The sequence below is a fragment of the Anas acuta genome, chromosome 10, assembly GCF_963932015.1.
Source record: "Anas acuta chromosome 10, bAnaAcu1.1, whole genome shotgun sequence".
NCBI lineage: Eukaryota > Metazoa > Chordata > Aves > Anseriformes > Anatidae > Anas > Anas acuta.
In genome coordinates this window covers 600364-614900 of record NC_088988.1, presented here as the reverse complement: position 1 = coordinate 614900, position 14537 = coordinate 600364, and the positions used below count along the sequence as shown (strand labels likewise).

General features: G+C 58.3%; 1 protein-coding gene across 3 annotated transcripts in view; it reads left to right on the top strand.

The window, feature by feature from the left end:
- The first annotated feature begins 1194 nt into the window (after positions 1 to 1194).
- ZFHX3 (zinc finger homeobox 3) overlaps positions 1195 to 14537 on the top strand; it is a 166046-nt gene continuing 152703 nt past the window's right edge. Inside the window, exons 1-2 of one of the 3 annotated variants that reach the window (XM_068693666.1) lie at positions 6347 to 6876; positions 6986 to 7100. The gene's annotated coding sequence lies outside the window, so the exon portion shown is untranslated. Of the gene's footprint in view, positions 1335 to 1876; positions 2020 to 6346; positions 6877 to 6985; positions 7101 to 14537 lie in introns of those variants that run through there. The other 2 variants (XM_068693663.1, XM_068693664.1) reach the window with 2 other exon arrangements.

The window sequence follows — 14537 nt, the reverse complement described above, 5'->3', positions numbered from 1 at the left end:
AAGAGGAGGGGGTGGGGGGAGAAAGGAGAAAGCAAGAAAGAAAAAAGGCAGAGGCACAGCCGCCTCCTGGAGTTCCCCATTGTCCGGGGCTATAGAGAGCCCCAGAATGGCATTAAACTCACAAAAGGCATATTGTGCAGGGGACAAAAAAAGCCCCTTCTTCTACAATAACTTTTAGCTTCTTATTTTTAGAAAATGACAAAGCTGTTGCCAGCGATGGCTGGTGAAACCTGTAGCCCGGCTCCCAGCGCGGCTGCCCGCGGCCGTATCGATCAGCTGTCCCGCTCCGAGAGGCGGCCGCAAAGTTTGCGGGGAGCGCGGCCCGGGGCCGCCCCGCACCGGGGGATGTGCGGGGCCGCTCCTCCGCGCCCGCCCCGCGCCGGGGGCGCCGCGGGGGCCGGGGCCGGGGCCGGGGCGCAGGCACAAAGTTGCGCTCGCCGCCGGCCGCAACTTTCCCGGCTCCTCCCGGGGAAACTTCGGCGGCGGCGGCGGCGGCGGGGGTCGTCCTCGCCCTGCCCTGCCCTGCCCTGCGCGGGGCGGCGCGGCCCCGCCCGGGGCGCGGGGGCAGGTGGCCCCGCCGAGCGCCCGGCCGGCGGCGCGGTGCGGAGCGGTGCGGAGCGGAGCGGGGCCGGCCGCGCGCCCCCTCCCCGGCCCCGGCGCGGCGCTGCGCGGAGCGGCGCGGAGCAGCGCGGAGCCCCCCCGCCGCGGGCTGGGGGCCGGCCGCTTGCCCCAAGTTTCGGTGCGGCGCCGCCGCCGCCGCCGCGCTCCCCCCGCCCGCTCCTGCTCGCTCGCTCCCTCCCCCGCCGCCTGGGCTGAATCTTATTGATCCAGAAGGTGGCTAATTAGCCCTTCCCGTCGTGCCTGGGTAATGAGGCACATGCGCACTGCACTAATCAGCCATTTTTTGCAGGAAACTAATTAGCAGAATAAAGATCCAAAGAGTTTTTTTTCTTCCCAATCATCAGATCTGAGTCCGGGCGCTTCCTGCTCCGGCGACCGCCAGCCCCGCCGCCCGCTCCGCTCCGCGCCGCGCCGCTCCGCCCCGACCCGACCCGAGCCGCCCGCCGCCGCCGCTGCTGCTGCCGCCGCCCGCGGCCCCCTCTCTCCGGGGGGCTGCAAACTCCCCGACAACGATGCTGCTGCTGGGCAGCGGCGGCGGCGGCGGCGGCTCCCGCTCGGCTCCGGCTGCTGCCCCCGGCTCCCGCTGCTGCTGCCCCGGGCCCCTCCGCGGAGCGCGCTCCTGCCGCCGCAGCCGCCGCAGCCTGCATGGGATCTGTAGCCCCCGCGCCGCCGCCCGGGATTAAAAGCGCCGCCGCCGCCGGAGCAGCGACCGCGTAAGTGGCAACTTTTCTGCCCTGTCCCCCGCGCGGGCTCCTCCTGCTCGGGGCGCCCGGGCTGCTTTGCATGGGGCTGGTCCGGCCCCCCCCTCCCTCCCGCTCCCACCCACCGCCCCGGATCCCCCAGCAAACTTTGTGCCGCTCGCCGGCCCGGAGCCCCGCCGCCGCCGCCGGGGACGCGCAGGTGCCGGCGCCGCGGGGGCCGCTGCGCGCCCGCGGAGCCCCCGCCCCGCCCGGCGGCCCCGGCGGCCGAGAGCCGGCGGCCGAGCGGCCGCTGCCCGGCTTTGTGCGGCCGCGGGGCCGCCGGGCGGCGCGGAGCGGAGCGGCGAGGCGCGGAGCGGGAGCGGAGCCGGGCGGCGACCGACCCGCGCCATCTGCATAATCGATGGGGCGGCGGGCGGCGGGGCCGGCGGCCCGCGGGGGGACGCGGCCGGGCGCGGGGCCGGCGAGGCCGCGGGGCGGAGGCGGCGCTGCCGCCCGCCGGGACCCCCCCCCCCCGCCCCGGCGGGACCGGGCGCGCGCGGGGGGCTCCGCGCAGCCGGGGCCGCGGAAAACAAAGGGGCGAGGAACTCCCGAGCCGAGCCGAGCCGCCCCGGGCCGAGCGGCCGGCCCCGCGCACGGACCCCGCCGCCCGCGTGGCCCCGTCCCCGGGACGTGCTCCGGAATAGAATTGCAAATGAGAGTAATTATTATTTTTATTTTCGGCGGGCAGGCTCAGTTTTGGAAAGAATGCGGCTAGGGGGATGGGAGAGGTGAAGGCAGCAAACGCCACTGTAGGCCAATCCCCCCTTTCTCAGTTTCAGTTTTTAATTACTTAATGCCGAAGCGCACAGCGCTTATCTAAATATTTGCAAATGCTCTTTCCTATTGATTCCTCTGAATAAACTGCTCTCCTCGCCTTCGGAGGGAAGGCGAGCCGTACTCTTCTGAAACTAAACCTCAGAGGAGAGTATGTGCTTGTGTGGGGGGACACGTACGTGTGTGTGTATATGCGTATGCATGTAGCACGTACACATGTTTTTTTAAAGTGTGAATTATTTATAAATTGGGTTTGGGGTTTTCTTTTTTTTTCTGAAATTGCTAAACTCCTTCCCCCCGCTCTTTTTTCTGTGTCCCCCCCCCTTTTTTTTTTTTTTGACTCTGAGAAAGGTCTGTTTCTCTTTCAAGCTGTGCTTGAAGCTGCTCCTGGGTACGTCCAGTACTGCGTGGCCGTGCAATGTATGCGCGTGTCTTCCTCGTCTGTCTGTCTGTCTTTCTCCTCTCCTCACTCCTGTTTAATATGGAGCAATTTTCTGGAGGCTCGGTGACTCCCTCCTTAGGGTCACATTGAGTTCGAATCTGACTGAAGGTGCAGGAATCCTGCGACGGGGGAAATAAGAGAATAGAGAGAATGGGGTCAAGTTGGCTGCTTAGAGGCCAAAACTCCCACAGCTGCCTTTAAAAATATATATATAATATTTGGCTTTCCTCGCCATGTTACGAGTCGCAGCCTCCCCTTTCAGGTATTTTCTTTACAGCTTAAAGCTTGCTTTTCCTTTTGCCCCCCCCTCCCCTTCTGGGGGAGAAGGGGGGGGGGGGAATAAAAGGAAAAGAAATGGGGGGGGGGAGAAAGGGGAAAAAATAAAACCCATTGAGTTTAGGCAAATAAGGTTTGGTCTCCGTATCCTATTACAAAGCACTTTGAATATGCAAGACATCACACAAGACCAGTTATTCCAGTTACGACAAACTTAAAAAGAGAAAAGAGAGGCATGTTTAGATTGTAATTTGTTAGAGCAAGAATCGTATTTAAAACTCTGTCTTTTAAATTATTTTTTTTTCCAGCTTCGCATTGTATCCGGCCCTTTTCTGATGTCAAGGGCTGGTTTTCTTTCCATCATCATTATTATTAAAATCTTTCAGCCGAGTTTAGGAAGACCGCTGCGAGCAACACATTTTCTGTATTTTTGTTCCTGTATCTCGGAGGAGAGTTGGCAGGGATTCTGTGGTTTGCAGTTACACAATATGTTATCGTGTTTTTAATCACTAAATCATTGCAGCGGTTATAGATTTACAGTCCCGGGGTATTACCGAGCGCAGCGCCGGGGCTGCGGGGCCGCGGCCGGCCGGGAGCGCGCCGCCGCCTTCTCCGTGCGGCTGGGTGCGCCGCCGCCGCCGAGCCCCGCTCCGGCCGCTCCCCGCGCCCCGGCCGCGCGCCCCCCGCCGCCCCCGCCGCGCGCTCCCCGGCCAACTTGGCGCGGGCCCGGCGGTGGCGGCGGAGGCGCGCCCCGTCCGGCCGGGGGCTGCGGCGGGGCCGGGCCGGGCCGGGCGGGGGCCGCCACCTGCGCCGGGACGGGCCCGGGGGCGCGGGGCGGCCGCGGATCGGGGCCCCGGGCGGCGTCGAGGCGGCGCGTCCCGAGCGGGGCGGGCAGGGCCGGGGCTGCCCCCGCGGCTGCCCCCGGGGCTGCCCTCGGGCCCGGTGCCGCTCCGCGGGCGGCCTCGGGCCGGGAACAAAAGCGAACAAAAGGCACGGGAGAGGGGAGAGGGACGAGGGGCTCCGCTGCCGGGCGCGGGGCTCGCCCGCCGGCCGTTCCCCCCGCCCCGCCGGTCCCTCCCGGCCGGGGCGCGGCGGGCACCGGGCAGCGGCTGCAGCCCCGCTCCGTGCCCCCGCCTTTTGTTCCCGGGGCGCGGGGCTCCGCGGGGCCGGGCACCTCGAAGCGGCCTTGTCGCGGCCGCTGTCACGGCAGGGCCCGACGGCGGCAGCCCCGACAGCAACCGGGACCCGCCGGCCGCCCCCGTGCCGCTGCGGGAGCCCCGCGGCGCCGTGCGGGAGGTGAGGGGCGGCGGGGCTGCGGGAGCACCCGGCAGCCTCGGCGGGGATGCAGCAGCCCCGGCCGACGGACGCGTGGCCGGCTGCGGCTGGCTCCCTGTCAGCGCTTCCCTCCGCTTTCCCAAATAGCGATAGTGATAACAACAATAAAATTGTTGCATGGTCAAGCTGAAAAACAAACAGCAGGCTTTGGCGTGGACTTCATTCACACACCGCGTTTTGCTGGCGCCTCGCTCCCCCGAGCGAGCGTTCCCTCCCGTCGGTGCCAGCCCTGCTCGCTGCAGCGGGAGCCGTTCGGCAACCATCTTCTCGTGGCCGCTGGCGGTGGTTGCACGAATACCGGGCCGGGTGCGGTGTTTGAAGTCGAAGGTATCTTTGCACGGGAGAGATGAGTACGATTTCAGAGAGGCCAAGCGTGTCACGCTGCTGCTCTCCTCCGCCGGAGCACGCCCGAGGTTTGGCCTTTGTGCGGCGGTGGGGCTGCCCTGGCCGAGCTGGCACGCGGATGCCGTGGGCTCCTGCCCCGTGCCCTCTCCGCGTGCTGCTGTCGCGCCTGGGGCCCCTCTGGTGCGGTGCCGTGACCGACCGTCACTGGGGGCCACGGCGTGGGAAGCCTGCGGGGCTGCTCCCGTTCGCTCTCCCTTTGTTTTCCTGCAGTGGGGTGTCCCCTCCCAGCCCCCCACCCCGCTGGAGCGGTGTCATGGCCCTTGCGGGAGGTTTACACCTCCGTGTGCAGGAGGAAAAGAGCGGCCTGGCGAGAGCAGCGCTGCGGCCGAGCAGGGCCGGCAGGGCCCAGCGCGTGGCGGCGGAGCTGTCGAGGGCCACAGTGGAGTGGGAATCGGGACAGCTGTGCGCAGGCCTGGGCGCAGCCGCCCCTAATGGTTTTGACGGAGCTGTTGTGGTCTGTTGTCTGGAAAATCTGCATTCTGCGTCGTGCCCGAGGGGGGCCTCGGCACCGCAGACCGTGGCGCGTACCTAAATATAACCGCCTCGCGCCGAGGGGTGAGGTGAGGGCAGGAGGGAGCCCGGCCGCCGTCCCGCCTCCTGCTTTGTCTCTGATCTGCAATTCATGCATTTTTATTTGCTCCCGAGGTCGGTTTTGTGTGTAGGCAGGGATTGGAGAAACAGATAAATTCCAGCTTGTTAAAAAAAAGAAGAAAAAAAAAAAAAAAGGTGGATGAGGAGGGCTTCCCTGGCGGCTGGGAAGCTGGGGCTCCTCGCTCGCCTGCTCTGGACGCGGGTGCCTGTGTCTGCTCCCAGCCTGCCCGGTGGGGCCGGCAGCGGGCCAGGCACCAGCTTCTGCCGGTGTTGTTCCTCCTCCTCCTCCTCCTCCTCGTCCTGCCCCAGATGTTGTGGGTCCCGCTGGGGCTGGGCAGCATCTGCCCTGCTGGACGGACGTGTCCGTCTGTCTGCGCGGGGAGGTGGGTGTTCATCTCCACAGCAACCGCCGGCTGGCGAGCGGCGGTGCTCCGCGCCAGGTGCGCGCTCTGTGTATTTTCAGAGACGGAGCGTAAATATTGTTAAAAGTTGGTTCCCATCTGAAACGGCTCCCGGCCGGGGCAGGAGGCCCGCGGTGCGGCGCGGTGCGGCCCTGCCCGGCAGCAGCACGGAGCCGCCTGCAGCGGAGGCGCTGGCTCGGATGCCGCTGGACGGCCTCTGTCCAGGGCTCTCCTCCGCCGCCAGCAGCCCTGCTTTGCTCGTGGGTTTGCTGCCGTGAGGAAGATACTTGGCTGTTGATTGTAATTTCATTATGTCACAAGTGCCAAACATGCCTCTCGATAATAAAAGGCAAAGCGGAGCAGCAGTGATTTCCCCCCTATCCCCAGAAAACAAACATTTCCCAGCGATGTGAATCGTACGGTTCACACTGCTGCGGAGCAGGAAGGTGCAGTCCCTGGCTTTTAGATCTGAAGTCTCGTAAGGGCTGAGTTATTCTGGTGCCTTTGATGGGAGCTGATGCTGGAGCAGCCGATGCATTTAGCAGCTCTGGTAAGAGCTTTTCTCCCAGCCTCCCCCACCCCGTATCTGGGAAAGTTGAGCCTTCGCGGCCTGCAACGCGTTAGCTCTCAGTAAATGTTTATTTTGATGGCACAAGCAAACCTGCGGAGAGCCAGCCCCTGCCTGGGGGGAGCAGTGACGCTCCAGGAGCGGCTCCTGACCCCGCAGCGTCCCCGCAGCACCTCGGGGCCACCGCAGGACCCCGCTGCGCTGCGAGCGAGGCGCCCGACACGCCTGGGGCTGGCGTCGGGCTCGCGGCCGTGCTCGCCTGGCTCCAGCGTGGCCGGGCAGCTGGGGTCGGTGGCGGGGGTTTTAACCCTCCTCTCTCCACTGCCTTGCACAAGCAGTACAGTGCTCACCGGGGAGTTCAGAGCGTGCATTTCAATGCGCACAGTAACGTCGTGGTGAGGTGCTTGGTCACACTAGGTGGGATTGCCGGGTTTCCTGAGTGGCTGTGGTGGCTGGGGATGGGCTGATCGCTTTTGGACTCCCTGACCCCAAAGAAGGGGGAGCCGAGCAGGACGCGCAGGTGCAGCTGGTTGAGTTGAGGTCAGGTGCATATTGTTTGGGATGAGGGTTGAGGTCAGGTGTGTATTGTTTGGGATCCTTCATCAAGGTATTTTTGGTGAGACATTGCGTAATGGGAAAGTGTGCTAGAAGGCCTGGAGGCTGGCTCAGGAGGCCGAGCGGGGGGTGTGCTTGGAGCACAGAGCTGCTTGGTGTCACAGGCTTGTGGGTTACAGGGCTCGCCGCTCAGAGCTGTTCCTGCAGGTTGAAGGCGTTTTGAATGCAGGCTGTGCACAGCAGCTCGTGTGTTTCACCTGTACCTCTTGTGTTGCAGAAGCTGGGACCCCTCCAGAAGCAGAGCAGAAGGGTTGCCCCTGAGGCGCTGGGGTGCTGCTAAGTTCCTGCATCCAGCTGCTGAGATGACGCGATGAGGCCGTCGCTCTCCTTAGGTTTTCTCCGTTTGACAGCGTTAGATGTCGATACGTGGTGGTGGGAGCTGGGCGCAGATGAGCTTGCGTGGTGGCACCGCACAGCACCGTGGTTCTTCAGAGCCCTCCGAGGAGCGGTGCCGGGCGGCCTTTGCTCTGGTCTGGGGCTGCTTTGTGCCCGCCTGGTCCGGGAGCCAGCACACCCCTTTGGAGCCCGAGCGCCTGGCCGTGCCCGTGTCCTTGCGTGCATTTCCGATGAGCAGCCCCTGACTGTGCCAGACAGAACTGTAGATGTCAGGCTTTGCACAGAAAGGAGAGCGGGGAGGGAGGGCGAGGGAGAGCCGAGCGCGCAGCAGCGGGGCTGTGAGTTTCAAATTAACCTTCTGCTTTGTTGATGTCTAACGTGAAGCGCCCCCCGGCCCCCCCAGTGTAATGCACACTGGCAAATTGCGAGAGTCGAGTGTGATTTACATAAAGCTATTAGGAGGAGCCAGCAGCGGGAAGAGCGCTTCGGCGGTGGCCCTTGGGAGCTGGAGCCGGACGCCCGTGCCACTGGGCAGAGCTGCTCCGGCACTGGGGGAAGGGAGAGGGGATTTTCCCGTCCTTGGAGCAGCGGTGGGGACGAGGGGCACGGACGAGCGGCCTGGGCGTTGTTTGGCCCTGCCGCAGCCGCCGGAGGTGAAAGGAGCCTGATGGATCCTCGCCCTCAACTCACAGGGCTCGGGGCGCTGCTGGCTCCTGCAGGATGCTGCAGTCGGCTTTTTCGCCTTCGGTTTTGAGGAAAGGGAATCCCAGCCTTTCCTCGTGGAGACAGGCCTGCAGCGTTGGTGCGTTCGCTCCTCGAAAGCTCCTACAGATGTCTGAGCCTAAATTTGTCCTCTTTTGTTTTCTCCTGTTAATTTTGTCCCTTTTAGTTTTGCATATTTCCTTTCCAAGTTCCTTTCTTCTGGCTGTTTTTCATCTTTGCACAGTTAAAAGCAGCTTAACACTGTGAGCTTGTTTGGAAGTCAGAGGATCCGTTTTAGTTCTGACGCTGGCTTTGGGCAAGCCACCAAATGTTTGCCTCAGCTGGAGTATGAAATGGGATAATACTTGGTTCACATGCAGAGACTGTAAGTGGGGGTTTGTTATGAAAAATCATAATGTATCTTAAATTCCCAAAGCATTGTTACATCCTTAAATTTGTTCTGTGTTACTTTCTTCCCCCCCCCTTTTTTTTCTTCTTCCAGACAATTCACAAGCTGTTGTGCTTTGCTCCTGCTGCTTTCAGGTACATACATAAATATCGTCCTACCTGGAGCTGCAGGGCTCTAGCTGTGATTGTGTAGGAGGTCCTGGAGAAAGATGTCCTTTCCTCCTTTGTCCACATTATACATAGAAAATTAATTCATTCTGTAGACCTGCTTGTTTCCCCATGCCCTGAATGTGCTGCGGGATTTTGTCCTGGCATCTCAGAAGAGGAGGGTGGCCAGCTGGGGTGACAGCTGTGGTGATGTCTCGTGGTGGCAGCTCCGCGTGCAGCCAGAGCCGCACGTTACCTGCCCCTCGTGCGTGGCCGTACCTCTGGGCTTCTTGGCAGGCGTCCCGTTTCCCTGCCTTGCAGTGGGCGCAGTTTCTGCTTGCATTTGCTGCAGGCCGGATTCTGTAGGCTCGCTGCGAGCAGATGCCTGGAGTCCTGGTTTTGTTGACCTTGCGTAGGGGTTGCGTGTGCGTGAATCTCCCCGCCTGAGCCGGGTTTTCCGTCAGCTCCGTGACGCACCCACCTCCACCGGGATGGGGAGAGGAAGCAGGAGCCTGGGCTGGGGGCTCAGGAGCACCCGTGGGGCTGAGGAGTGGGCCTGGGGGCAGAGGGGTTCTCCTGGAGGGGCCTCCATGGAGTTGGGTCGTGCCTCAAACCTGTGCTCTGGTGCTGGAGGAGTGGGCGCTTGTGTTCCTTTGATAGCATCTCCTCAGCCTTCCTGTTTCTGTGGCTGTCTGGAGAACACCGCACTGGTGTGTCAGCGTTTGTTGTTCTGGAGGCTCCGAGTTTCAGCAGTGTGATACATGAAATCATGGCAGGTGAACTTCCCAAACTCGTGTTCCTCAGGATGAGCTCGTACGGGAGTCCTGCTGGCTCCTGTCCCACAGGAGAGCTGTGTGGAGGTGCAGGCCGGCAGCTGGGCAGTGTTGGTGGCCATGGGGTAGGGAAGGGGGAGAAGTGCCCGTGGGGCTGGCTGGTGCTGGAGGAGGGCAGGCAGGGTGTGCCGGGCAGTGCTGTGTGCTCCGTGCCCTCCACGTGCTGCACGGTCGTGCGTGGGACGTGTGCTGCGTGCTGGCCGAGGATGCCTGGCCCCAGGGAGGGCGCCTCACCACCCCGTGCCTGCTGCCGTTAAAGAAACCGTTTGCTTGGCCAGTGGCAGGAGCGCCTGAAAGAGCTGCCACAGAGTTTTTCCTTGGCTGTCTTATTTTAAGCAGTCTCTCCCCTGTTTTCTTGTTATTTTGAGCAGAATGGAAGTCCTGGAGGTTTGCAGGAGATCCTGGAAATTCCCCAGGTGGGTCTGGTGCCAGAGCAGCCCTGCGTGAAAAGCTCCCTTCATGGCAGGCTTGCAGCGGTTCCACCTGAAACTGCAGATGTTTAAGCAGCGGAGCAAAATTCTGCAAGTGCCTAGGGAATTGCTCCAAACAAGCCGAGGAGGGAGGCTTAGCTCTGTGCTGCGGAGCGCGGGCTGGCTGGGGTCAGCGTGCAGGCAGGGGGAACGTAACTCGCTCTCCCTTGAGATGTCCCAGCTGTGCTGGGGCCATGGACCTGGTTGCCAGAAGCCCCCTGCGAGGTCCTAGTGCAGTTGGCGACGCGGTTGGGAGCGTCCCAGCCAACTGTTCGTTCGCTGGTGCTTCTCTGGGTAACGTCAGTGCGCGGTGATGGATGCTGTCCGCAGAAGAGGTTTCCATCCATCTGGTGAAACGCGGTCTGGTTACTTGGGGCAGGACCTGGATGTCAGGACTCTGGTTTTTCTTCCTTCAGCCGTCTTTTTCACAGCCCTGCTGGGTATCAGGCCCCCGAAGCAGCGACGATTAGTGAGATGCTTTTGATGAGATTCTGCAAGAAGCCGTGGCTATGCTCTGGAGGTTGTGGATTATGTGGTTTCTCTGTTGCTGGTCTTCAGCACTGATACAGCCGTCTGCCGTGTTCAGTCCTCTGTCAAAAGCACGTTCAGGCCTCTTCTGGTGAGAAGGGGAGGGACGGTGCAGGGCACAGCCTGTTGAATTGCTGAGGCCACGGAAGAAATACCCGAGTGCGCGGCTCATTACAGAAAGCAAAGAACGCGAGCAGCCACCTCCCTCCTTACCGCCTGCCTCGGCCTGTGCAGAAGGAGCTGGCTGCCTCTCGGAGCTTTGCAGAGGTTTGGACCTGCTCGGCACAAGCCAGCAGCGGCTCGCTCAAAGCAGGGAGCGCGTCCTGCAGTCACAGCTGTGAGGCAGGCAGGGAAGTGCCACCTCGACAGAGACGAACTGGCAGAGTGGGGCTCGGGAGCAAAGTTCCTGTTTGCTGCAGGATTTGTTCTGTGCCTCCAGCTTTGGGCTCTGGCTTCCCTGGGCTTCTACTGAGGCTGACAGGGTTTGGGTTCAGGACCCTGGTGGGAGCAGGGGCCGGCTCCTGGGGGCTCCGTGGGTGGGTCCTGGTGATCCTGTCCCTCCGTGGAAGCTCACCAGCCCCGGCCCAGGACAATGTTGTGGCTTCCCTGAAGCCTGGGTGGAGGTGTAAGGCAGAGACACAAGGGATAAAACATGTGAATCCCAGGGTTGATTTTAGCTGCAAAGTTGCTATTCGTCACTACTTTTGGGGATTGCTCATGCCTTCTTGACAACTAGATATAACACAGGACTCAGAGGCACACAGTGCAGATCGTTCATTAGAGCAGATCGTGGTACAAAAGGGCTTGTCTGGGTGGAAGCAGCTACTTTGGGTAGCAAACAGAGAGGACAGAGGTTTTGTTCTTTAGCAGTTTCATTGTGTTGAGTGTAAATGTGTTTTGTTTTGTTTGAAGGTTCCTTCTTCCTTGTGCGAGCCTCCTGCACAGCAGAGGAAGAGAAACACAACAAAAATAGAGCGTGTGTTTTCTTAAAACGAGATTGCTGTGGCATGTTTAGGACTTGAAACTGTGTGACTTTGAAGTTGACTTCATTTCACGCTGGCGATATCCTTTTAACTGTCTTAAATAAACAATACAATTCAGCTCTAAAAGTGTCTTGTGAAAAACTGTGCTTGGTTGCTAATTCTGACTGTTTCAAAGATTTTCATAACAAATATGCTCATCTTTCTAGCAAACCTTCCTACTTAGAGAAGTTTGCGTTGATTTATTATTATTTTTTCAAAGGAAATACTTACACATTAGAATGCCCCGTGGACATTATTTTCAGTTCAAGAATGGTTTATTTTAGTTTGGCTTAATTGAATTGGAAACAGTTATAAGCTGTACCAAAGCTAGTTGATTTCAAACCAAAATAAGAATGTCCGCGAGCAGGCTTATACCATGGTGAGAAAATCAAGCTGCATTCGCATGCATGAATTTGTCATTTACTCATGTATACACAGACTTGGCAAGGAGATCTCTCGCAGAGCTGAGCGCTGCCTGTGTTATTATGCAGGGCTAAGAGGAGTCAGAGGCAAGAAGTGTTACAGAGGCCATAGTTTTTGCATCTGTTTGAAGCCAGTGCTGCTGCTTAGAGCACTCTTGCCTTGAATGCTTTTTCTTTTTGCTGGCACAGGACTTTGGTGCGGTGGCATAGGGAAGTAGTTTAGGGAAGAGACCCGGGTAAGAAAAACTCTGCCAAAGGAGAGGAGAAAAAAAAAGACTTCCTCAGTCTTTTTTTTTTTTTTTTTGCCAGCTTCCCTTTAATTTGAAATAATCGTGTGATACGGTGTGTCGCTGCAGAAACTGCTGTGCTGAAACGCAGTGGGTTAGCGCAGAAGCAGAACAGAGTGCCCTTCCCCACGAGTGGTGGCAGGGGCCGTTTCTTTTGCTACCGTGTGAGCTTAAAGTGTGCGTTGAAATAGGGCCTGAACATGCATCTGGAACGGGGCTGCTGTAGAGGAAGGCACTGCTTTTAGTGATCTGTATTTCTTTGTCTCCTTTTATTTCTTTGTCTCTTCTCCTCTCAGGAGTACAGTGCAGTGTAGCTCAGAGGATTTCTGCGTAGCCTTGCAGGACTCTCCCTGCAGCAGCTCTCTGGGAAGGGAGAGCTGAGCCCCTCCGAAGGTTCTTCCCCATCTGGGGCCCTGGCTGCTGGGAGCCAGCAGCTCTGCTTGTGGCTGCAGACAGGAATTGCTAAAATCTGCAGTGGCAATTCTTCCGCACTCGGCTGTGTGGGGTTTCCTGCCTCTAATCATGAGTTTCTCCAGCAACTTTCCCTCCGGAGCACGCGTGCAGCTGGGCTGTTTGCAGGCTGAGCTCCTGCCCACGGGCAGTGCTGTGCTTTGCACCTGTGCAGCTCCAGCTGTGCTGTTGCAAACCTCTGCTGCAGGTTTTGTGCCCCACTGATTTCTGTCACTACCTCCCACTCCTGCCAAAGGCAGGCATGTCAGAGCGGCTGTTTAGCCTAGATTACTTCTGGTTTGGTCCCCCTTAAATACATAAATAAAACAAAGTCTGCTTCCCTCTGGTCTTCTGCAGTAGCAGTGGTCGGTGTTGCTCTGAAGGAGCTATCTCCGGTTCTCCAAGGTGTTCATTAACTGAGTATCTCCGTGTCCTCTTCCCTGTCTCTCCAGCCAGACTGACCTAGAGACTTCCAATCTTCAGGATTCTGATAGTCCCAGTCCTTTTTGAACCCTTCACTCTTCTGTTTAGTGTTCTTTGCAGTTATAAAACAAATACTTGCTGCAGATTTTTGATTTTGTTTTTATTTAAACAATTGCAAGATAATGCTTAGAAGCAGCCTTTCACATCTCTGCAGCACCCTGGAACATAATTACATGTAGTGGAGGGGGTGGCAGGGGGACGTGCAGGCCGCCAGTGGAAGCCGAGAGCTGCCTCGACCGGCACATGTCATGTTCTTCTCCCTGAAGGCAGGTTGTATGGGGCTGGATTTTGCTCCTGGATGTCAGCTGTGTTTGCATAGTATTCCTGTTGTCTTTGTAAGTCAAGCGTGTTTCGGCTGCGCAGCAATACACATCTGAATACCAAAGGCTGACGGGGAGCTCGCTCGAGGCGAGGCGTCCGCCTGCGTGAGCCGGGTGTAGTGCCATGCACCCGGCAGTGCTGGGTACTGCTTGTGCAAATGTGGCGTTGGACTTGAGCCTGCTGGGACCTCTGATGCTTTTCTGCTACCTGCAGCAGCAAAGGGCTCTCTTTTTATTGACTCAGAGCTGAACTTGTGTGATAAGACAGGCCCAAGTGAGAAAATGTTACCAGGTTTGTTGAAACCTTTCAGATGGGGATAAACAGATGCAGCCCCAGCCCGTGGACACGCTTGTGTGCAGTGCTTTATCGCGTCCTCCTTTGGCTGATGATTGAACGTCCGTGCAGGGTGTTGCACTAATTTACCTCCATCAGTTGCTATAGTGATTTAGCTACATCGGTACAACATTCAGCTCAGTTTCACATCACTTCAGCTTTGTCCTCCAACAGTAATGGACATCTTTATATAGATGCCCATTTTCCTGGTCATTAAAGAGTAATTCCTGTATAAAGCCATCAGATTCTGATTGTTGCTACAGATTGAAGATTTCTTAGTGGTTTATTCTGTACAGAGTCATTAGTGAAGAAAAACTTTATACCCCAGAGTGAAAATGTGAGCTTAACAACTGGCTTCCAAGTCAGGACTCATTACTCCTGCAAACACATACTCGAGAGGTTGAACAAGAAGGATGGTTTCTAAATCAGGTGGTGAAGGACGCGAGAGTAGGAGCTGCTGTTAGAAACTGTGATTTCTTTACATTCAGGTGGAAAAAAAAATTCGTCTAGAATATTTCAACTTTAATACTCTTAAAACCACGTAGGCATGTGTTATCTGTTGTGGTAGAGAAGCTCAGCCTTTCTATCTTGCCTGATTGTTCAAACTTGGCTCCTGTTTAGTTGTGTCATGCTGCAGCCTCTCTAAGAAACCAGGCATGCTCACTGACTGCAGATAAGGAAGTAATGAATTTCTAAACACTGCTCTGAAAATGCCTGCCTGGGCATAGTTTAATGGATGGTTCCCATTTATGGGGGGCTTCGTGTAATCCATGGGGGAGACGTGGGCAGTCCCAGGACAGCCTGCAGACCAGGACATTGCTGGTTTGCTTTGTTAGAGCTGACAGACCGCTGCGAGTTACAGTGACGAGAAACTTGCATTTAATAAAAGTCACTGTGGAAGGGTTCTTGGGATCTTGCCAGGGAGAGTTTCCTGTTTAAAATTAGAAAGTGGATTTTTTTTCTTTTAAGCCTTGATGTAAACTGGTAATTGCTTGAGTTTTCTTTTAAATCCTAAGATGCTAGTTGG